Source organism: Octopus sinensis, linkage group LG13, assembly GCF_006345805.1.
Source record: "Octopus sinensis linkage group LG13, ASM634580v1, whole genome shotgun sequence".
NCBI lineage: Eukaryota > Metazoa > Mollusca > Cephalopoda > Octopoda > Octopodidae > Octopus > Octopus sinensis.
This window is the reverse complement of record NC_043009.1, coordinates 25,892,934-25,917,933: the sequence shown is the minus strand read 5'-3', so window position 1 is coordinate 25,917,933 and position 25,000 is coordinate 25,892,934. Positions and strand designations below refer to the sequence as shown.

Sequence of the window (25,000 nt, the reverse complement as noted above, 5' to 3'; positions counted from 1 at the left end):
AATTCTACCGAGATCGACTTGCTTTTCGATAAATTAAGTACCAGTGAAACACTGAGTCAAGTAATCGATTAGTCCCAGCCTCACTGATTTCTGGCCTTGTGAATTGTTGTTGTTGCTGTTCTTCTTTTTATTATTATTATTATTATTATCATTTCTTGGGTCATTATCTGAAGATTGCTTCTATTTCCTTTATTAATGCACATCTCTGCTTATGAATAAATACTTTGATGAAAGAATAATTAAACTTGTTAAAGTATTCTCTATGCAATATGTTTGCATTCGTGTATATCCCTGTGTCCAATAGTGTATGCATGTATATATATATATATATATAATAAATTATTTAGTTTATTTTTTTTTACTAACCCTTTTATATAATGTAATAATTTGAATTCGCCTTAAATGGTCCCTTTGCATACGAATACTTGGTGAAATTGATTAATTAATAATTTTACCCTCAATTGTTGAATTATATATATATATATATATTATGTATTATATATATGATGGTCTTAGCTATATTTTGGGGGTCAGCCAGATTTGAACAGTCTCAAGTGTAACCAGTCGAAACTGTAAGGATGATTTCGAAACTTGACTGATGAGGAAAGACTGCGAATGACCCGTCCTTGCTTTTTTCCTGTCCGTCTTTGTATTGTCTATCTGACCAGATGTTCTATTGTCGTCTGTTGCGCTCTTGTTCTAATTTTTTAAGGTTATATATATACATATAGCTGCGTAAGTACGATTTTGCTCACCTGGTAAGTATATATATATATATATATATATATATATATTATGAACATATATATACATATATATATGTACATATATATGTATGTGTATATATATGTATATGCATATACATATGTGTGTGTGTGCGTATATATATATATATACATATATGTATATCAATATATATGTGCATATATATTTATATATGTTGTGTTCTTGAGCAAGGCACATTATTTCACGTTGCTCCATTTACCAACTGTATGAAATGAGTTGCGACGTCACAGGTGCCAAGCTGTATCGGCCTTTGTCTTTCCCTTGGATAACACTGGTGGCGTGGAGAGGGGAGGCCGGTATACATGGGCGACTGCTGGTCTTCCATAAACAACCTTGCCCGGACTTGTGTCTAGGAGGGTAACTTCTAGGTGCAATCCCATGGTCATTCATGACCGAAGGGGGTCTTTACCCTTTATATGTATATATATAATTATATATATATATATATTGTGTATATATATATCTATATATATATATATATATTATATATGTATATGTATATATATATATATATATATGTATATATGTATATGTTATATATATATATATATATGTATATATGTTAATGTATATATATATATATATGTATATATGTATATGTATATATATATATATATATATATATATATATATATACGTATATATATACGTACATATACATAATGTGTATATGTGTGTGTGTGTGTGGTAGTTGTAATAAAATGACATAAATACAGAGGCTTGTTATATTATGTACGTATATATATGTAATATATATATATATTGTTAGAATACAATTATGTAAATGATGTATACTACTGAAATATACTAATATAAACGCATACATTAGCACGCGCATATATATATATATATGATATATATATATGCGCGTGCTAATGTATGCGTTTATATTTTATATTTCAGTAGTATACATATTTACATAATTGTATTCTAACAATATATATATTACATACATATACGCACATATATATAACAAGCCTCTGTATTTTATGTCATTTTATTACAACTACACACACACACACACACACATATTCACATACATGCGTGCGCAGATATATATAGTTCAATTTTTTAGAAAAACAAAACACGAAGAGAGATATAGGAACAACAAGCAGGTGTATTTGTTTAACGTTCGGGAAAGATAGAAAATCATTTACATTTCGAGCCTACACTCTTCGACAGAAAGAAATAAAAGGGGAAAAGATGGGGAGAGAAAAACTGTGTAGAGTTCAGCGGTTCAACATGGCGAGATGACTTCATATATATATACACATATAAATGTATGTATGTATGTATGTATGTATTTATATATATATATATATATATATATATACATATATATATATATGTGTGTATGTATGTGTGTGTGTGTAGAGAGAGAAGGAGAGAGAGAGAGAGAGATACATCTATACATATATATACGTAGGTACATGAATACATAATGTGTATATATGTTACATAATTCATTATATTACAGTATTTAACCACGAAGTTACATTATATTTCTATGTATTCATCTGTACATATATACATATATATACAATAATACATATCTCTATGGTTATATTATTACAACTATATATAATAATACGCGCGCGCACAGATAGGTTGGATTACCTGCTGTTGTAAGTCAGTGTTGCATGGAAAAAGATTTTCTCCATCTCAATAAAGAAAAACATGTAAATAAATCAAAATGATGAAACTCGCTCTTGGTGCTATTAAGTTAGACATGGCCTGGGCCAATAATGGCCGAAACCTATCAAAGTATCAAAGTATATGTGTGTGTGTGTGTGTGTGTGTGTGTTTGTGTTTATGCATATATATATAAAGAGAGAGAGAGCGAGAGAAAGACACACACATATATTCTTTTATTTAAAAAAACACAGACACACAAACATACACACACACATACCAAACCTACCAAATTCACTCACAAGGTACCGCGCAGTGGGGCTGATCATGGAACCATGTGGTTGGTAAGCAAGCAACTTACCACACAGTCACTTCTTCGTTTATATAATAATAATGATAATAATAATAATAATAATAATAATAATAATAATAATAATTGCTTAAGTAACGAGAAAATGGATTTGGCATTAATTTAATCTTAATTTTGTACAACGGTCGTTTTGACCCATCCTGCTACTGTCCCTTGAGGGTGGGACTCCTTTAAACATGTCCCACCCATAAGCGACGTTAGCAGGATGGCTCGAAACGACCGTTGTACAAAATTAAGATTAAATTAATGCCAAATTCATTTTTTCGTTACTTAAGCAATTATTATTATCATTATTATTATTATTATTATTATTATTATTTATTATTATTACTATTATTATTATTATTATTATTATACTATTATTATTATTATTATTATTACTATCATTATTATTATGTCTACTAACACTGCGGAATTCCTGAAGTTGATCCAACTGAAACACTCCGACTGTGGATGACACTAGCTAGCTCAAACTATGTCAGCACTCAATTCAACACTTCAACACATTAATCGACATATACCCATTAGACCAATAATGTTAAATATCGACTATATATATATATATATAAATAGGTGAATGAATTATCCTATGCTTATCGTCAGCATGGAAAATTCGTTGAACCGAAACCAGGGTAGCAAATTCACGTCAGAAACACGGTTGAAGCGACCTGTCCAAGGATAGAAACTCCGGGTTCATATGCAGAAATTTGTGTGTTGTATATGAATAAATGAAAGAATGGAGTCGAACGAAGATGTTAACAAAATTCCTTTACTCTCGACATATGTTTCGAAGACAACATGGTTTCATTCCAAAGGAATAAAGGGTGCATTATGCAATCTTCTCATCAGGAAAGAAAGGGAGCCTCTCTCGACAACAAGACAAACAAAAATTTCGATGACTGCCTACATGGAAACAAAACGATAATGAGTGTTTTTTTAAAAAACCGTTAGAAGAATTGACGTCAAGATAGATAGTAGGAAGAGAAGGGTTAAAGGATAATAGGTAGGGAACAAGTGGAAGGGAATGGTACGTTGATTGAAAGAATGTTCAAAGGCTTAGGAAAGAATTTCGCTATTGAAGTGGAGTGCACGTAAAGCTAATTTTTCAAACCACAGTAACTATCGTTATCATTTATATGAGTAGATAGTATGTTTCTGCCAGTGTTTACATTTGTATGATTTTTCTATGAGTGTGTTTACAAGGGGAACCTTAGAGAAGAGAATATGGAAGAGTTCAGAGTTGCAAATGTTACAAAATCTCCTGCCCTTATCAAAAGGAAAGGATATAGACAGTATGAACCAATCTAACTTGAAATTTATATTGTTATCTTTAAGACGCCAAACTAATTTACTTAGCCCTGTACTATGTCGTTTTTTACTATCCCTGAATGTTGAATAATGGTTTGAAATTCTCTTGGATAACGGGGGAAGTGGACGCTCCTATAGAGAAAAGAAGACATCGGTACCGGAAGAAATTCTACACTGGTAAATAGAATTCTTAATCTTAGAATTACAGACAAAATTTAATTCTGTTGGGGTTGTCCTCCGAGATCGAAACGAAATTTTTATTGCTATGATTGCTGTTACTATTATTATTAGCGCAACAACTACACTATTTCTATATATTAGTATTATTAATGGTAATACAACCAGTAATACCACCGACAATAATACCGTTATTGTTATTAACATCAACATTACCATTTTTATTGACACGACTAATACTATTATTAATATTATCATTGTTAACACTATCGCTGCTACCAATGCTATTACTATTAATACAATTCCTATTATTATGATTGTATGATGGGTTGGAATTAGCAAGATAGTGGTTGGAACTCCCGGGTGAAGAATCTTTGTTTAGCAGCTTGGTATTGTGAGAAATATAATTTGTGAAAGATTTCTAGTGTTAGAGAAAGCGATTCTAACTATGTGGGAATTGATAAAGAATGATATCTAGAATTTCTGGGAAAGTTCTTAGCAACGGCTTCATGAAACCAGTTGTCTTCGAAACATATGTCGAGAGTAAAGAAATTTTGTTAACATCTGTTCGATTCCATTGTTTCATTTATATATGTAATATATATATATATATATATATATATATATATATATATATATATATATATATATATATATATATTATATATATTTTATATATATATATATGAAAAGAATACAAAAATGGGACAAGAACGCAACAGGCGACAATAAAACCTTCAGACAGTTAGATGATACAAAAAGGGACTAGAAAAAACAAGGACGGGTCATTCAGAGTGTTGGTTCCTCAGTCGAGTTCCAGATCATTTTTACAGTTTCGGCTGGTTGTACTCGAAACTGCTCCAATCTGGCCAGCACCAAAGAAAATCTAAGCTAACACACATACACACATACACACACACACACACACACACACACACACACACATATATATATATATAGACAGAGACAGACAGACACACAGACAGGCACATGAAAACACTATTGTTTATATTATAACTCATGTTACTTGTGTATATAGATCATTTATATATTTGAAAGATTGCATTATTCCTACTATTAAAGTATTGGAAATTTAACAGTAAATATCATTCCTATTAGATATATCGAAACACATATCATTAAAGAATTATTATTATTATTATTATTATTATTATTATTATCATTATTATTATCATTACTTTCATTATTATTATTACTACTCCTACTACCACCAAAACCACTACAACAACCACCAGCACACATCTACTACTACTAATACTACTACTACTATTAATATATAATAATAATAATAATAATAATAATAATAATAATAATAATAATGATGATGATGATGATGATGATGATGATGATGTGATGATGATGATGATGATGATGATGATGATGATGATGATGATGATGATGATGATGATGATGATAATAATAATAATAATAATAATAATAATGATGATAATAATAATAATAATATCATTATTAATATACCTGGTGGATATGCACAAAGGAAATAGAATGAAGAATGCTTTATGACTTCGATTCTTAATAACAATTCCTGTTTATTTGTTTAATACAGCGAAAGATGTATTTTGCAGATTATGAGAAAAAAACAATATTAATGACGACAACGACGACGACAGAAGCATTGGCGACAATGATTATGGTCATGATGATGGTCATTATGATGATGATGATGATGATCACAGGGGCATATGTTATATTGCTGACTGAATGTATGTATGTATGTATGTATGTATGTATGTATGTATGTATGTATGTATGTACGTATGTATGAATGTATGTATGTATCTGTGTGTATGTATGTATGTATGTATGTATGTATGTATGTATGCATGTATGAATCTATGTATGCATGTAGGAATGTATGTATGAATGTATGTATGTGTACGTGTGTATGTATGTATGAATGTATGCATGAATGTATGTATGTATTTATGTATGTATATATGTATGTATGTATAAATGTATGTATGAATGTATGTTGTATGTATTTATGTATGTATGTATATATGTATGTACGTGAGTATGTACGTATGAATGTATGTATGTATGTGTGAATTTGTATGTATGTGTGTGTGTGAATATGTATATAGATAGATAAACAGACATATAGATACATACATATACATACACGCATACATACATACATAGGTGGACAGTTAGTTAAAAATTGAGAAATACATGCATGTTTATATATGTGTGTGTATATACGCGTATTAGTAGATACAAAAATACATCCATGTGTGCATATACATACATATATATATTATATATATGTATATATGTGTGTGTGTATGTATGCATATATATATATATATACATATATATTTGTAGACATACATAGACATGTACGTATATATATATATATATATATGCGCATATGTATTCATAAGTATATATATGCCTGTAAATGTGTGTGTGTATGTGTACACTCGACACACACATGCACACGCATGCGCACGCGCGCACGCACACACACACACAAACAAACACATTTATTATGCGTTTATTATTTATTCCAGCGACGACATTTTATTTACTTGCGGAAATTTGTTTAACGCGACGAGGAAACGAGGGGATCGGGAGGAGGTAAGGAAGTGAGAAGGTGGGTGGTCGAGCGGAAGGCTGGAAGAGCTCCACTTCAATATATTGTAAATTGTAAAGAAACAGAGTTTAAGTAGCTTTGAATTAGAAACGATATTCCATGTAATTCTATATTATATGCATTATATTTTCAACAAAAAGCAATTCAAGTAATTATAAGAAATATTACAAATAGTTAAACTATATAAAATATTTTTATAAATATCGATATTTAATCAGTGTTTTATTAATTTTCATAAAAGATTATAAGAGGAATAATAGGAAATGACACGTATATCTTTAACCTATATCTATACATCTATATCTAATTATCTATCTATATATATATATATATATGTATATATATATATATATATATACTATATATATATATATATATATACGTGTGTGTGTGTGTTGTGTGTGTATACATGTATATGCATATATAAATATCATATATATATATATATATATATACATGGACAGAATTGTTCACTCGTTGAAAAACTTTAGTGTGGTATTTCTGCCATTTCTTTGCATTCTATGTTCAAATCCCGCCATGATCAGGTTTTCTACTCATATAGATTACCACCCAATAAGTTCTAGGGACGATAGAATCCACTACATCACTCCTTTCAAAATTACTATGTATATTTTTTTCTCATTTCTTTCTTGCCCACGAAGGGCTAAACACAGAAGGGACAAACAAGGACAGACAAACGGATTAAGTCGATTATATCGACCCCAGTGTGTAACTGATACTTAATTTATCGACCCTGAAGGGATGAAAGGCAAAGTCGACCTCGGCGAAATTTGAACTCAGAACGTAACGGCAGACGAAATACGGCTACGCATTCCGCCCGGCGTGCTAACGTTTCTGCCAGCTCGCCGCCTTAATACATATTTTCTATCGGTCGCACATGCATACAGTATCTGTTTGGCTTCTACGCCAAATTTTGCTGCGTGATAGCATCAACACTCGGCGTCGTTTGAGGAACTTTCCGCGGATGTTATCCCGCTGCTTATTTGGCGTATAAAGAATACGCGTGCATTGCGCGTATGTGACCGATAAGGTTTACATTACTAGAGCTAGTTTTAATTCGTAACTTGCTTTTCTCTCACATGTGCTACGCCGCAGCTCATCAGAAAATAGTTTTCATTCTATTAGCATATAAATCACAGACCAGTGATTCACCTCGTTTCGAGATGATCCCAGTACATGATAGTGATAAGTCTTCGATAATAGCGATATATCAATATCTACCATTCTCAGTTATTCCGTAGCGAGTTGCCTCGCCTGGTCTGTGACGTCGTTTCGGGAGCTTTCCCCGGATGATATCCCGCAGCAAATTTAGCGTATAAACCAGACTCATACCCTATATGTATATATATATATGTGCTACTGATAATGTTTACATTATTAAGGTTGCCTTTAATTCGTTATGTGTGTGTGTGTGTGTGTGTGTGTGTGTGTGTGTGTGTGTGTGTGTGTGTGTGAAGGCGGCATGCTGTCAGAATCGTTTGCAAGTCGGACAAAATGCTTAGCGACCTTTCGTCCGTTTTTACATTCTGAGTTCAAATTCCACCAAAGTCGATTTTGCGTTTCATCTTTTTAGAATCGATTAAATAAACACCAGCTGAGCACTGGGGTTGATGTAATTGACTTAACCCCTGCTCCGAAATTGCTGGTCTTGTAAAGTTAACCTCAGTAGGATTTGAATTCAGAACATAAAGAGGATGCAGAAAAACCGCGAAGTGTTGCGGTATTTCTTCCGAAGCTCTGATGACTCCGCTAAGCCATTACCCCTACAACTTAATTTATGATAATCCCTTCAACTATAGGCACAGGGCCTGAAATTTTGGAGTCGAGGAGTGGTCGAGTACATCGACCCCAGTTCTCGACTGTTACTTATTTTATCAACCCCCGAAATGGAGGAAAGAGCAAAGTCGATCACGGCAGAAAAGTAAAGATGGAGGAAGGTAAAGACGAAAGAAATGCCGCTAAGCATGTTGCCAGGTGTGCGAACGATTCTACCAGCACGCCGCCTTAACCTAATATTTAATAATCCTTTTTACTAAAGGCACAAGGCCTGAAATTTTGTGGTGGTGGACTAGTAGATTACATCGCCCCCAGTGAAATACTGGTACTTAATTTATCGATCCCAAAGAGATGAAAAGCCAGCTTGCTGCCCGTATCCTAATATTTAATAACAACGCATTTATATGGGTGCATGTGAATACACACTTATACATACATGCATACATACACAGATAGATAGATAGATAGATAGATAGATAGATAGATAGATAGATAGATAGATAGATAGAGACAGACAGACAGACAGACAGACACATATATATATACACAGATAGATAGATAGATAGATAGATAGATAGATAGATAGATAGATAGATAGATAGATAGATAGATAGATAGATAGATAGACAGACAAACAGACAGACAGACAGACAGACAGACAGACACATATATATATACACAGATAGATAGATAGATAGATATGTTTCTTTATTAGCCACACAGGGCTGCACACAGATAGAACAAATTACAAGGTAGAGCTTTTCTTTTGAAGGTTTAAAAAAAAAAAAGAAAAAAGGAAGGGGGAGTTTCGATCAAAAGGGATCGTAAAAGGAGAGAAAGAGGACAAAAAAGGGGGGTTAAAAAAAAAAGGGGGAGAGGAAAAAAAAAATGGATCAATAGGGATCGTTATCACAGAAATGTCAATATGAAGTGTAAAGGGGAGGACAGGTGAGGTTTACCCGTGGAAAGAAAAGCCTACGGAAAAGACCACGGTAACCTCGGTCAATGGAGTCACATGTTATATTTCTTCTTTTTTTTTTTTGCAAATAAGCAACTCTCTATTTTCAATTTCTGGGTTCATAGGATCATGCTCAAGGTGGCTTCGTCATTCATACGTGCCATTCTTGCTACATTCACCCATCTTTTTTTAAAACATTCGCTAGACAAAACTTGCCTCTCTACTCTCACTTTCCTTTTCAAGTGGTACTTGAAGAAGTTGATGAGAGATTGACCAGAGAGGAAAGTGTTTGTCTCCATCCTTTCAGACGCGTCCACCAGATACATTCTTTCGCCATAGCCACAAGGATGATGAAAATAGCTCTTCCTTCCCGTTTGAAGGAGGGGGGCGTGACAATATTACGATAGACTCAGCTGATAAACCGACTCGTCCCACACGTGACAGCAGTTTGTGCGACACAAGCCCACAGGTCGGAAATTGTTGGACACTGCACGAGTGCGTGCAGAACGGTTTCGTCGCTCTGACCGCATCTCGGGCAGGTCGGCCCCGTGTTTCTCGAGCCGTGTCTGTAGAGCTTATCCCAACGGGTAGCGCTTCTCGGTAGCACTGCCAGGCCAGGGATCTCTGGAAGTTGTCCATGGGCCCTGGCCCGAAAGTCGTCCTGAACAGGCGGGTCAGGTACTCCTCGTCGACGTCCAGGTTCGCCCCGAGCTCGTCGTCGTACCTCCCCTCCACTAAACCCCTATAGAATGCTTTGGTTGTGTTGAAGTCACTCAAGGTCGACCCAGGACGGCAGAGTTGCTTGAGAGCAACGCGACACTCGCGGTGCCATTCGCCCTTCTTCGGCCTCTTTTTGATCCACGACTGCAGTTCGGTCATGGAGACGAGCTGCGGGAAAGATAGATAGATAGATAGATAGATAGATAGATAGATAGATAGATAGATAGATAGATAGATAGATAGATAGATAGATAGATAGATAGATAGATGGATAGATATTAGGTAATCTCTTTGTAGTTACATGAGCTTGTTGAAATAACAATTAAATTTTTCCGAATCAAAGCACTATCTAGCGTCTTAAGTAGGATACATTGAATAACATACTCCAAGATACACAATGCCTGAAATATAAAGATGAAAGACATTCTACAGCTTGGATGCCTTTCATCATTTGTCTGACTTGATCAGGGCAAACTCTGTGTTAAACAACAGCTATGAGGCATTCATTGACAAACGCCGCCCTTTAATAACGTTAACTCTATCCTGAAGCAATATACTATACCTTACACATTGTTAAACGCTTTATTTTGGTATTGTTTCCATGTTACTTACAAGTGTAATTTAAGACATTCTAGTTGTTTGTTTATTTGCCAACGATATAATATTATGACACAGCAAATGATAAATACAATGCAAAATATGACAGACAGCGAGTAGTGAACGCAATAGAGCCATGAGGGATTTCAATATAACTCAATAATTTTGTTGCAGCAAGCTGTATTATAAATTGTAGCTTCGGGTCGTGAAGTTTAAGGTTTGAGAAAATAACTCGAATATCAGGCTGGGAATATCAGAGAATGGTCTTAGATATTTAAGATGAAATATCGTTGAAACTTTGAAATAACTGATTAGTAATAAGATATCTGCAACATTCAGTAAAGTAATCGATACAACAACTAGTAAATTTACACCGATTCCAATAAACGAAAGCTTATCTCTAGACACTTCACCTTCGTCTTCCATATTCATTCGTGACTATCTACTCGCTTCAGCAAATAAACATTCAGTTACACATAGCTTTGTAATGTTGTTAATTCGACGCTTAGTCGTGACATGGAAATCCAGACCTTTCCAGGATTTTGAAGATCTGGTTGTATAGGTTACCGTAGCATCCTCTACCTGTCTCTGTCGCTGCTTTTCCCATCTCACTGGAGTTCTAAAGAAAATGTGATGGTGTTAATACCGGTGTCTTGTTTTTTTTGTTTTTGTGTTTTTCTGAACAACCAGCATGATGAGTATTGTTATAATGGCCAGTCCCACGCTCTCGTAACTTCGAACTGGTATTGGCCAGGTACAACAATTGCCACGAGCCCTGTAGTTACAGGATTTGTATAGAGTTGCCTTCTTTTAGATGAGCAGCTAAAAACTGAACAGTCTCATCTATCCAGGGTCCGCTGGTGTGACTATAAGTAATCTTCTGGATCAGAATAGACTTAGGAACAATAGTGGCTAAGAGATGATTCCACGCTCCTCAAAACCCTGGATTTCCCGAAGCAGGGCCCTACTGACATGTCCAGTTTAAAGCCATACACAGGACAAGCCAAATACATTAATACACATGTTAAAAGTAAAAATGAGTGACAGCATTATAATCACAGAAGGAGCCAGTAAGAGTTCGTTCAGTTTGCTAGATATAGCAACCAAATCTCTCTCAAGTCATCCCTATCTTCTCTTTATGAAAGGAAGAATATTTATGATAACGTAATGTTATATATACAAAGACACATGACCTCGTTGCTAGAATACCTTATAAACAAGTCGGATTAATCGAGGCTGATCTGAGGCTAAACAATTAAACATGATAATTAATGTGATGTGTAAGAAGGTATCAGGATAAAACTGTGGATAATAAAAGGTATAGCCAGGCTCTGTGGAAAATAAGGGAATATTTTAAACAAATCAGACAAGATGTATCAAGATTTCGTTGAAATATAAAACCAGCATCGTCATAAGATGGAGCGGGTGAAAAATAAAGAACAAGAAAATGGGTTTCTAATTTAGGAACAAAGCAAGTTGAAAGGGAAAAGTTTAGTTGATGACATCGACCCCAGTAGCAGACCTGTACTTTATTTTATCAAAGTCAGGAAAGTGGAAAAATAATATTAAAGTTGATCTCGACGGGATTTGAACTCAGAATGAAAAGGGTTGGAAAAAAAACACAAGGTATTTAATGAAGTTCGCTGCTCTGGTGCCTGAAATTCGAGGGAAGGGAACTAGTCGTTTATATTGACCCCAATTTTCATTTTATCAACACTAAGCTAAGTCGACCTCGGTGGAATTTGAACTCAGAACGTAAAGCCGGAAGAAATGCCGCTCGGCATTATTGTCTGGTGTGCTAATGATTCTAGCAGCTCACTATCTATAAAGATATGAACAATAGTTTCAAATTTTAGTACAAGGCCAGCAATTTGGGGGGTGAGGTCTACTTGATTACATTGACCCCAGTGCCCGACTGGTACTTATTTATCGATCTCGAAAGGATGAAAGGCAAAGTCCGCCTTGGTGGCATTTGAACTCAGTACATGAAGACATGAGAAAAGATATGAATGATGAAAAAAAAACAAAGAACGCAGGAAATGAGAGAAAGGCCAAAACATCCGAAGCTGGATGTGATTTTTTTTTCTTTACTTTTTTATTGGCAGTGGAGTTAATCAAAGAACGAGAAAAATTACCTGAGTTTTTGGTAGTGCCTCGAAGATTGGTAAAAGAAAAGAGAAGTTAGTGTTTGAACCGGAGATCTGACCCGAATGTTATCAACAACGCAGATATTCCGCTGAAGGCAGTAAAGGGCTGAAGAAATGGAGGGTCAGGTTAAGCTGCAAGAAGGGACTACCTCGACCTCCCAATGAGGTAATACAATTCATACGAAATAATAATTTAAAAATTAAAAGAATACTAGAAACTTAATTTTAATTTATAACAAATAGAGAAACAGAACAGATTATTACCAAAATTAAAGAATTTAAAAAATTTCAAGTTAAAACCGCAAAACATGATGATCACAGAAATATTCTTGAATTGCAGACCAAGAAACTAAACAACGAGACCCCCTTTCCAACCATCGATACTAATAACAAGAGCACTCAGAGGGCGCAAACCACTGCCAAGGCAACACCAACGTCCTCTCAACGATTAGCCAGAGATGGCTTTTAAAATGAGAATCCTTGAAATAAACGCGACTGCTCTCACAAACGAGAATACTAAAAATGAACCCGACAGCTCTCAAAAATTAAGTAAAAATACAGGAAGAAATAATCCAGAATCCTTGTCCGGTACTGGATCTATTCCAAAATCTAATCAGTTCATGCCAAACATTCCTGAAAGTTTCATTCGAATCCATCCAGCGGTTCTTGAGATATCTTGTCCACGGACAAACAAACAATCAAACACGACTGAAAACAATACCTCCGTCTTCGCGGAGGTAATGATGCGACCCCAGCAAATTTTGAAGAGAGGCAAGTACTAATATCGATACTATCGACACCAGTAGTTGACTGGTATTTTATTTTATCGACCTCAGGATTTGATCTCAGAATCTAAAGAACGCAAAAGAATTATTGCAAAGCACTTTTTTTCGATCCTTTGTGGGTACCAATAATAGATTTTAAAAGAGGGAAGACGAAACTGGAAAATACAGAATTTGATCTCATAATCTTAAGAACCAAAAGAATTATCGCAATGCATTTTTTGCCGACGTTTTGTGGCACCAAATAATAGATTTTAAAAGCGGAAAGGAGAAAACCGATAAACCCAGAATTTGAAACCGTTAGGCAAATTTTAAATATGATAATAAATGATACTGGGAACATTTCTGATTGGTCAAAAGAAAAAAAAGTAGAATGTCGTCTTTAGAAATAACTACGGCACAGAAGTTTGTTAATAACAGAATTCTTTCGATACTAATATACCAAAAACTGTTGCCACAAATGAAGACGCTCATAACAAAACATATTAATTAATAATGAGATCTTCAAAGAGATTCATTATGACTGCTGGTCTTTTTTCATGGAACTTCAGAGAAGTACAGTAGAAAAAGCATAAACTAATGATTGCTAAATGGAGCAACGGGAGACAGGACAAGTACACTGTTATGGGGTAAATAAGTACGTTGAGGATTTCTAAAAAGATTTAATTATAATGCTTTCGGAAACCTACATTGATGTGTCTGCGTCAAAACATCCGCGATATTTTTAATATTCTTTAAATACAGCATAATTGATAACAAGGTAAGGAATAGATCTCTAATTTCTTTTATTTTCTAATTTTAAAATTTACTATTTTGTATACTCTTTTTTTACTCTTTTTACTTGTTTCAGTCATTTGACTGCGGCCATGCTGGAGCACCGCCTTTAGTCGAGCAAATCGACCCCGGGACTTATTCTTTGTAAGCCCAGTACTTATTCTATCGGTCTCTTTTGCCGAACCGCTAAGTTACGGGGACGTAAACACACCAGCATCGGTTGTCAAGCAATGCTAGGGGAACAAACACAGACACACAAACATATTCACACACACTTATATATATATATATATATATATATATATATATATATGTACATATATACGACAGGCTTCTTTCAGTTTCCGTCTACCAAATCCACTCACAAGGCATTGGTCGGCCCGGGGCTATAGCAGAAGACACGTGCCCAAGATGCCACGCAGTGGGACTGAACCCGGAACCATGTGGTTGGTTAGCAAGCTACTTACCAAACAGCCACTCCTGCGCCTGTATGTTGATTTCTTTTTTTTTTTTTTTTGGTACCTAAATTTGAATTTAGTACATAAATCTGCCGAAGTCGACTGCCTTTCAGGATTGATGAAATAATTCCATTCGAAAACTGGGGTCGATTTAATCGACTACCATCTCCACCAAAATTTCGATCCTTGTACCTATAGCAGTAAAAAAAATTATTATTTAATCTCTAGTTCGTTTTTTTCTTCTTTTATTTAATATTCAAAAGGACTGCGCACAACTAGCATCAAAATCTATGTAAAAAAATAATAGAATCACGATGAAACTACTTAAATATATATATAGAGATGTAGAGAGATATTGACAACATCTTTGTTCTCAAAACTTCTGATCCTTAGCCAAAACGAGGAACAATATTTTGAAAGAGTTGAGCTGGAAAAACCCTTGAGCGTCAGCTTTCGTTCTGACTCTTTACAGTTTTACTTGAGCTCCTGTCTTGATCAACTTTGCCTTTCGTCCTTCGGGGTTAGGTAAAATAAAGTACAAATCCAGCAAAATGGGTGAAGATAACCACAAAGTCCCATCCCACACACACAAAACTGTTATCTTTGTACCTATATTAGGAACCATTTTAAAAGGCGGTTGATTGGCAGAATCGTTAGAGCTGGAATAAATGCTGTGCGCTATTGGTTTCGGTTATTTACGTTCTGAGTTCAAACCCTGCTGATTCCAACTTTGCGCTTCATCCCCCTACGTTCGATAAAATAAAGCACCAGCAAAGTCACTGGTAGCATCGACTAATCCCTCCCTTACTTTCAAATTACAGAAGAGCGCCGTAGTTCACTCACTCTGTCACTACTACATCAACCGTTGCCACATCCTCTGACACCACCGCTGCTCCTGGTACTTCCGCCAAAGATAACCCGGTGATCTCTGGTCTGTAATAATTCCTTACTGTTTTCCTCTATTGATGGGCTGTTCACAAAAAATATTTTAAGAATTCATAAATTCTTAATTCTCTCTTCGTATTCTAAGAAGCTCTGCTTTATTATTTTGGCGATGGTTACGAAACGACGAGCCGGCAGGATCGTCAGAACGTCGGGAAAAAAATGCCTAGAAGCAATTGTTCTGATTCATCACTTTCTGAGTTCAAATCCTGCCGCAATTAACTTCGCCTTTTATCCTTTCGAGTGTCGATATAATAATCCATCTCCTTCTCTCTGTCTCTTCTCTCCTATATATATTCTTTTACTTGTTTCAGTCATTTGACTGCGGCCATGCTGAAGCACCACCTTTTTTAGTCGAGCAAATCGACCCCAGGACTTAATCTTTGTAAGCCTAATACTTATTCTATCGGTCTCTTTTTACCGAACCGCTCAGTTACGGGGACGTATACACACCAGCATCAGATGTGAAGCGATGCTGGGGGGACAAACACACACACACACACATATATATAACGAACTGAAAGGATATAGTTTTCAAAGTACAAGTAGCACTTAATGATGAATTTCCTCTGTTCAAAGCTAGATCTGATTCCTTTGTTTTTAACCTGTTAACTCTAAAAAGAAATGGAAATTGGATTATCAACTGTGAAAGTGTGAAAACATTTTTGAGAGGATGCTCGGTATAATGCATAATTTTTAATGGAAGAAAAAAGTATTTTCTAAAAACCTGTTATCATAAAATATCTTTAGCGTTCAACTACTTTTTCAAACAATTCTCACTGGCTTTGTATACAGAAGCGGTAGTTGACAGTCTGTCATGGAAACTCCAGAGTACCGAACCACATTCTGTTGTGGATTACACGGGATTACTCTGAGTTTCATGTTTTGCGTAAACATTTTAAAGTTCAATGTTTGAAGATCCGCATGTTTCATTATCGTATAGGTATTTGTTAAGAAAAAAAAGGTAAAGAAGAATTGTGCCTTCTTGTTATAATGTCTGGGTGGCGATGGAATTTTATTCCTTAGCGCATTGGGAACCAAGTAAAGACCTCGTAATTTTGAAGAGAAGTACTTAACCGATCGCCAATGCATGCGCTCATGTTGAAATGATATCCATGCACGGGCGCGCACACACACACACACACACAAATGCACTGGCACATACACACATGCACGGACAAATAAGTTCAAACACATATACACATAGAGGCACAAATGCACTCCCATATACAGGCGCAGAAATACAAACATATATAAACATAAACATATATGAATACACAAACACACACACACAATTGCAAACATAAAAAAACATGCATACAAATGCGCGCACAAATACACACACACACACACATACACGCACAAAATACATACACAAATGCACAACTCGTTCCGTCACTTACTCCCGTTTTTGTGAATCAATTTTAAATGGAATTATCCAATAAAACTTGAGCTGGCTTCTACGTCACCTTTATCCGGATCAAACGGATATGAAACGTGATTAAACAGAATACAGACACCTATTCAATATATATATTATATATATATATATATATATATATATATATATGCATTACTTTGAAGATCCTAACAGCATCGTTCTTGCTATACATTCAAAAGAACACGCGTTTCTCCTCCTTTTTCTTCTTTTCTTTCTTATCGTCATTTAATTTACTTCCAGTCGGCGATATCATCACGTCGGTTTTGTCGTAAGGGCTGTCATTGTCGATCTCACCATTGCCGTCGTCATCACAACCATCATCATTGTCATATTCTTATTTCTCGTCGTCCATATTACCATCGTCATCATCATCATCACCCAAGGTCATACTGAACGTCGTTGTCATCATCGCCATCACTGCTAAATTCATCATCATTGCCATCTCATCGCACTTCTCGTCGCCGCCATCCTTGTCCTTTTCCTGTGTTATAGACCACTACCCCCCCCTCCCCCGCGCACACGCTTGCATACACATCCACACTCACTGCACTTACATGTACGCAGCCATGCACTCGCACCACATACACACGCAATCACATAGCACGCGCGTACACACATATGCACACACATATACGCGCGTGCACACACACTGCACACACGCGCGCATCACACACATACTTATTCCTCACTCGCTCATTCCTCACTACTCACTCGCTCACTCCCTCACTCCTCACTCGCTCACTCTTCACTCACTCCTCACTCACTCCTCACTCACCACTCACTCCTCACTCCTCAAGCGCACACCGTACACTCACGCACACTCACTCACTCTCACAAATAGATTCACTCACTTACTCGCACACTCACTCAGTCTCTCCCTCTCACATTCATTCACTCTCTCTCTCTCTCACATACTCCTTCAGTCTCTCTCTCACACACACACACACACACACACACACACACACACACACACACACACACACACACACTCATTCAGACTCTCTCTCTCTCTCTCTCTCGCACACACTTGCACTCGCACACGCACATCTACACCCCTCTATTGAAATTGTCAATAGACATCGGGGTATTGTATCTAATCAGAATTCTTCATATTGATTTTCAATTCCGTCAAGAACTGGTGAAAATCGATATGTCGTTAATTCACGGCATAAACGTAATTTTCTTTTCAAAGTAACACTGAATTGTATAATGATATATAACCAAATTAAAAACGCTGCTTCAATAGCGAAGGCCTCGCTGTCATCACAGCAGACAAAAACATAATTAACTAGGCTACAGAATAGAATTTCAAGAGAGAGAAATATATATGTATGTATATACATGCATATACGTCTATATATACTTGATCATCTGTGTGTAGGTATTTATATAATGTGTGCATGCAAAATATATATACACACTTATATACCTACGTATATATACGTAGGTAGACATGTACGTACGTATGTGTATATATATATATATATATACATATATATATATATACACATATACAAACATTTTATATACATATTATATATATATATTATATATATATATATATACACATATACAAACATTTTATATACATATATATATTATATATATATATATATATACACATATACAAACATTTTATATATACATATATATATATATATATATATATATATATACACATATACAACATTTTATATACAATATATATATATATATATATATATATATATACACACACAAATATACAAACATTTTATATACATATAATATATATATATACACACAAATATACAAACAATTTAGATATATATTATATATATAATATATATACATATATACACACACAAATATACAAACATTTTATATATATATATATATATATACACATATACAAACATTTTATATATACATATATATATATATATATATATATACGTATACATATAGATGCATACACGTGTGTATATACTTGCTCATGTGTGTGTCTGTGTGTGTGTATTTATATGGTGTGAATATGCAAAATATATATATGCACACATGCATATGTGTATTCGCATGTGCATTTGTACGGAAACATACATGTATTTGTGCATGTGCGTATGTATGTATATATATATATATATGTGTGTGTGTGTGTGTGTGTGTGTGTGTGTGTGTGTGCAGTGTTTGGTATATATGTACGCACACACACTAGTGATAGCAAGTGTCGCAGGGGAATATTTTTTTTAACATGAAGCAAACAACTATATTCTTAGTTTTTATTCATAACAAGCAACAAATAACATAGACAAGACGCCCTCTGTTGGTGTCATGGCTGTCCCATTTTATCAGCAAAGGGTTAATGGAAAATAATTTCCGCTCCTTCTCATGAAAGTCATTTCATTTTTTTTTATTCTTCGAGAATGTATATTGAGGAGTGGCTGTGTTGTAAGTTCTTCCTTACCAACCACATGGTTCCGGGTTCAATCCTGCTTCGTGGTACCTTGGATAAGTGTCTTCTACTATAGCATCGGGCCGACCAAAGCCTTGTGAGTGGATTTGGTAGACGGAAACTGAAAGAAGCCCGTCGTATATATGTATATATATATATATGTGCATATGTGTGTATATGTTTGTGTCAGTGCTTGTCTCTCCAACATCGCTTGACAACCGATGCTGGTGTGTTTATTTCCCCGTAACTTAGCTGTTCGGCAAAAGAGACCGATTGGAATAAGTACTAGGCTTACAAAGAATAAGTCCTGGGGTCGATTTGCTCGACTAAAGGCGGTGCTCCAGTATGTCCGCAGTCAAATGACTGAAACAAGTAAAAGAGTAAAAGAAAGAATGAAAAAAAGAATTGACGGCGGCAATTGTGCAGCAGCTTTTTGTCTTCAGTCATTAGCCTATGGCCATGATGGAGCACCGTTTGAGGGGCTCAGTCGAACGAACCGGATCCAGTACGTATGCTTATTTGTAACCTGGTACTGAGTCTATCAGTCCTTTTTGCTGAGTTGTGATGTTACGTAAACAAACCATCGTCGGTTATCAGGCGGTGTGTGGTGAGGGACACGCACACACAGGCATGCATGAGGAGATTCTTTCAGTTTCTGTCTACCAAATCCACCCATAAGACTTTGTTCTATAAAAGATACTTTCTCAGGATGCCGCGCGATGGGACTGAACCAAGATTGGGAAGCAACTCTGTTACCCACACAGCCACTTGTCGCTATTTACTGCAGCACAGAAGGGAGTTCGTTTCAGTGCTGCCGTTTCTAAGACACCCAGACCGAGTCGCTGATCGTAATGGACGTGACTTGTTCATGGCTACATTATGGTTGTCTAACCTTATATCAACCCTGTTCGAAAGACATTCTACAAGTCGTTCCCCCCATGTAAGACGGTATGGTATAATATCAGAGGTTTGACAGCGAGCTGGCAGAGTCGTTAACAGGCCGAAGAAAATGTTTAGCGGCATTTCGTTCGTCTTTTCTTTCTGAGTTCAAATTTCACCGAGGTCGGATTTACCTTTTATCCTTTCGGGGCCGATAAAATGAGTACCAGTCACGTACTGTGGTCGATGTAATCGAATTACCCTTCCCCTGAAATTGCTGGTCTTGTGCCAAAATTTGAAAACATTTGAAACCATAGTTTCAGAGAAGTTTAGCTGCTATTTCACGCATGTCATTTGATTACATAGAGCCAAGCTCGTTGATTCAAACTGTAATTATATCGAAGTCAGTACCGGATATAAACCATCGCCATTATAAAGTTTGCTGCTCCAATATCCTGTCTCTCGATATGTCAATACGCGCATTTCATTATAGCCGCGATTACATCTGCATAAGTTTCCTTTTTTTTCTGTCTACTATAGGCACAAAGCCTGAAATATTGCTGGTCGATTTCATTGACCCCAGTGTTTAACCGGTACATTATTTATTTATCGACCTAGAAAGGTTAAAAAGCAAAGTCGACTGCCGCAGAATTTGAACTTATAATAGGAAACCGGACGAAATGACGCCGTGCTATTTGTCCGGCGCGTGCTACCAATGTTATCACGAACCAATAAGGTGAGAGATCCTCCATGCAGTCACTCCACCTGTTAGAAATAGCAGACACCTTTTCTTCAGATCACTAGCAATCGTCTTTAAACTAGAAATACCAAATTTAAATTAATAATAGAAGGGTAAAATTTATTAATCAATTTAACTGATTAATTAATCAATTAATTAATAATTTTACCAAGTAGATCGGTACGTTAAAATGACCTTTATAGGTAAAATTATCCGCATTATTCCTTTTCTGCTACTATAAGAAATTTATAAGTTTTACCCTTATATTATTGATTTAAAATTATAATTTACTCCATGATAGAATATTGTAGTTTTCTGCGGTATTGCTCGTAGCATACACGTGGGTATGGATTTTGAACAGTGTATTCACATTCGGCTCTGTAAATTTTGGAAGTGTTGGTCGGATATCTGTTGCACGATGTCGCTCGATTGTGTGCCTATTTGGCCCTAGCACTTTCAAATTTTATAAATTGGAAATATTATACTGAAGAGAGAAGTAAAATTTAAATCACTTTAATCTCGAAACGCGTATATAGTTAATCCTGGTCGTGTTGATTCATTGTTTTTCTGTTTGCCTTCGTAAAAAAGTATGTTACCGTCATGGAGATTCTTATAGTAGCAGAAAATGAATTTTAAGTCCTATTTCTAAATTCGGTGTGTGATGAAGCAATTAACTGAACTCTAATTATAATTATGTGGATAATTTTACCTATAAAGGTTATTTTAACGTACTTGGTAAAATTATTAATTATTTGATTAATTATTTAGTTAATTTGATTAATGAATTTTACCCTTCTATTCTTAATTATATATAATATATATATATATATATATATATATATATTATATATGTATGTATATTTAAAAAAGGAGATGTGGAACACGAGTTGTGATATATAAAAAAGGAAATGAAGAAAATGCTGACAAAATAATTTAAGTAATTTAATTAGGTGAAAGTTCTTTTTATCGGTTGCGCATTTGTTATGCTTATCAAAAGTTTTTTCCTCTTAAGAAAAACACTTTTGATAAGCATAACAAATGCGCAACCGGTAAAAAGAATTTTCACCTAATTAAATTACTTAAATTACTTAAATTATTTTGTCAGCATTTTCTTCATTTCATTTTATATATATATATATATATATATATATATATATATATAAATTATTAGAGAGTTATCCACTATGTGGATAACTCTAGTGCTAAAAATAGCTCCGAAGCAACCACAGAAGATCTGTTTCCAACTAGAATCAACATACATTTAACGAAGGAAAGTGAAATACAACGAATAAAATAGATTGACTCTATACAATTGTTTCATTACTAATGTAATATGTAGTTTTACTTACACTTACATCTATAAATCTTCGGTAGAGTTTGTCAGAAATGCAATTAATTAGATCGATTCGAGCGTCAAAAACACGAGCGGTCCAACCAATTACATTTTTAGTTATGTCTCAAATTCCGCGCCAAAAGCATGCCTAGACTCCATTGGAAACGTATGCCGCATCAAATAAAATATTGACTGCCGCGTAGTTAAATTTATAAAATTATAAATGAGGGTGAAAAATCGATATTAATTTAATAATACCATTAATTTAACACCAAGTGGCTTAGCACAAAAAACTACGGAGAAAATACAAATTTATACATAAATTTATACATACGTTTCCAATGGAGTCTAGGCATGCTTTTGGCGCGGAATTTGAGACATAACTAAAAATGTAATTGGTTGGACCGCTCGTGTTTTTGACGCTCGAATCGATCTAATTAATTGCATTTCTGACAAACTCTACCGAAGATTTATAGATGTAAGTGTAAGTAAAACTACATATTACATTAGTAATGAAACAATTGTATAGAGTCAATCTATTTTATTCGTTGTATTTCACTTTCCTTCCGTTAAATGTATGTTGATTCTAGTTGGAAACAGATCTTCTGTGGTTGCTTCAGAGCTATTTTTAGCACTAGAGTTATCCACATAGTGGATAACTCTCTAATAATTTATGTATAAATTTGTATTTTCTCCGTAGTTTTTTGTGCTAAGCCACTTGGTGTTAAATTAATGGTATTATTAAATTAATATCGATTTTTCACCCTCATTTATAATTATATATATATATATATATATATTATTTATTTCAGTCAATTGATTGCGGCCATGCTGGAGCACCGCTTTTAGTCGAACAAATCAACCCCATGACTTATTTATTGTAAGCATAGTACTTATTCTGTTAGTCTTTTGTCGAACCGCTAAGTCAAGGAGACATAAACACACCTACATTGGTTGTCGAGCGATAGTGGAAAGTTCACACACATATATATATATATATATATATATACATATGCCGAGCTTCTTTCAGTTTCCGTTTCCCAATCCACTCACAAGGCCTTGGTCGGCCCGAGGCTATAGTAGAAGACACTTGCCCAAGGTGTCACGCAGTGGGACTGAACCTGGAACCATGTGGCTGGTAAGCAAACTACTTACTGCGAGAGGAGTGAGAGAGAGGAAATCAAATAGCAAAAAGAAACACTGCCATTAATCCACCAGTCTACCTTTCAAGAATAAATGGAAAATAAATTCGTTTCTCATCGTTTGAAGAGGTTATCCGTTTTATCTAAGATCTAGGATTCTCATAAACTTCAAATCTGTTTTCTGAAATCCAACTGTATCACAAACGAACAGTAAATAAGATCAGCGAGTCTAAGAGATAAGATATTAAAATGAATGGATGCTTTCGTTTGACTACAAAATAGAAGATTAATCTTTTACTAATAGTCTCTGCCATTCATTCTCTCGCTCCTTCTATCTCTCTGTTGCTCTCTCTCTCTCTCTCTCTCTCTCTCTCCTTTGCTTCTTGAATCTCTCTCTCTCTCTCTTTGTATGCCATTCTGTCTCTCTCTCTCGCTCGCTCTCTCTGCATACCATCGCTCTCTCTCTCTTCTCTTTACTCTATATCCTATCTATCTCTCATCTCTTTCTCTCTGTGTTTGTATCTCTCTCTCTCTCTTTTTCTCTCTCTTCCCTTCATTCTCTGCATCTCTCTCTCTCTCTCTCTCCTTCACGCTTTTTATCTCATCTCTCTCTCTCTCTCCTTCAGTATCTCTATGTCTACAATATCTTTTTGTCACACTTTTCGAGAGAAGCGAAAAAAAAAAAGACAACTGCACATATTTCGCAACAAGAACGTGTCACCGTCAGTATCTATTTAGTGTTAGCAATCCGATTGTACACCATCAACAGACCGATTTCATACTTGAAACAGAATCGAGTTGGGGTGAGAGTATGATTGAAAGACGTGGTAGCAAGTGAGTGGTTTCGGTTTTCAGTTGTCAGATTTTCTATATTGAACTTCACTTGATAAAAGTTTGATAAATGATTCCTACTCAATAGATTTTCTCTCTTACACCCTCCATTTATTTA

General features: G+C 35.1%; 1 long non-coding RNA gene across 1 annotated transcript; it reads left to right on the top strand.

The window, feature by feature from the left end:
* Nucleotides 1-536: 536 nt before the first annotated feature.
* On the top strand, nucleotides 537-15,976 carry LOC118765711. Its single transcript, XR_005001577.1, has 3 exons — nucleotides 537-670; nucleotides 12,406-12,408; nucleotides 15,966-15,976. It is a non-coding gene; the product is annotated as an uncharacterized LOC118765711 (long non-coding RNA).
* Nucleotides 15,977-25,000: the final 9,024 nt, after the last annotated feature.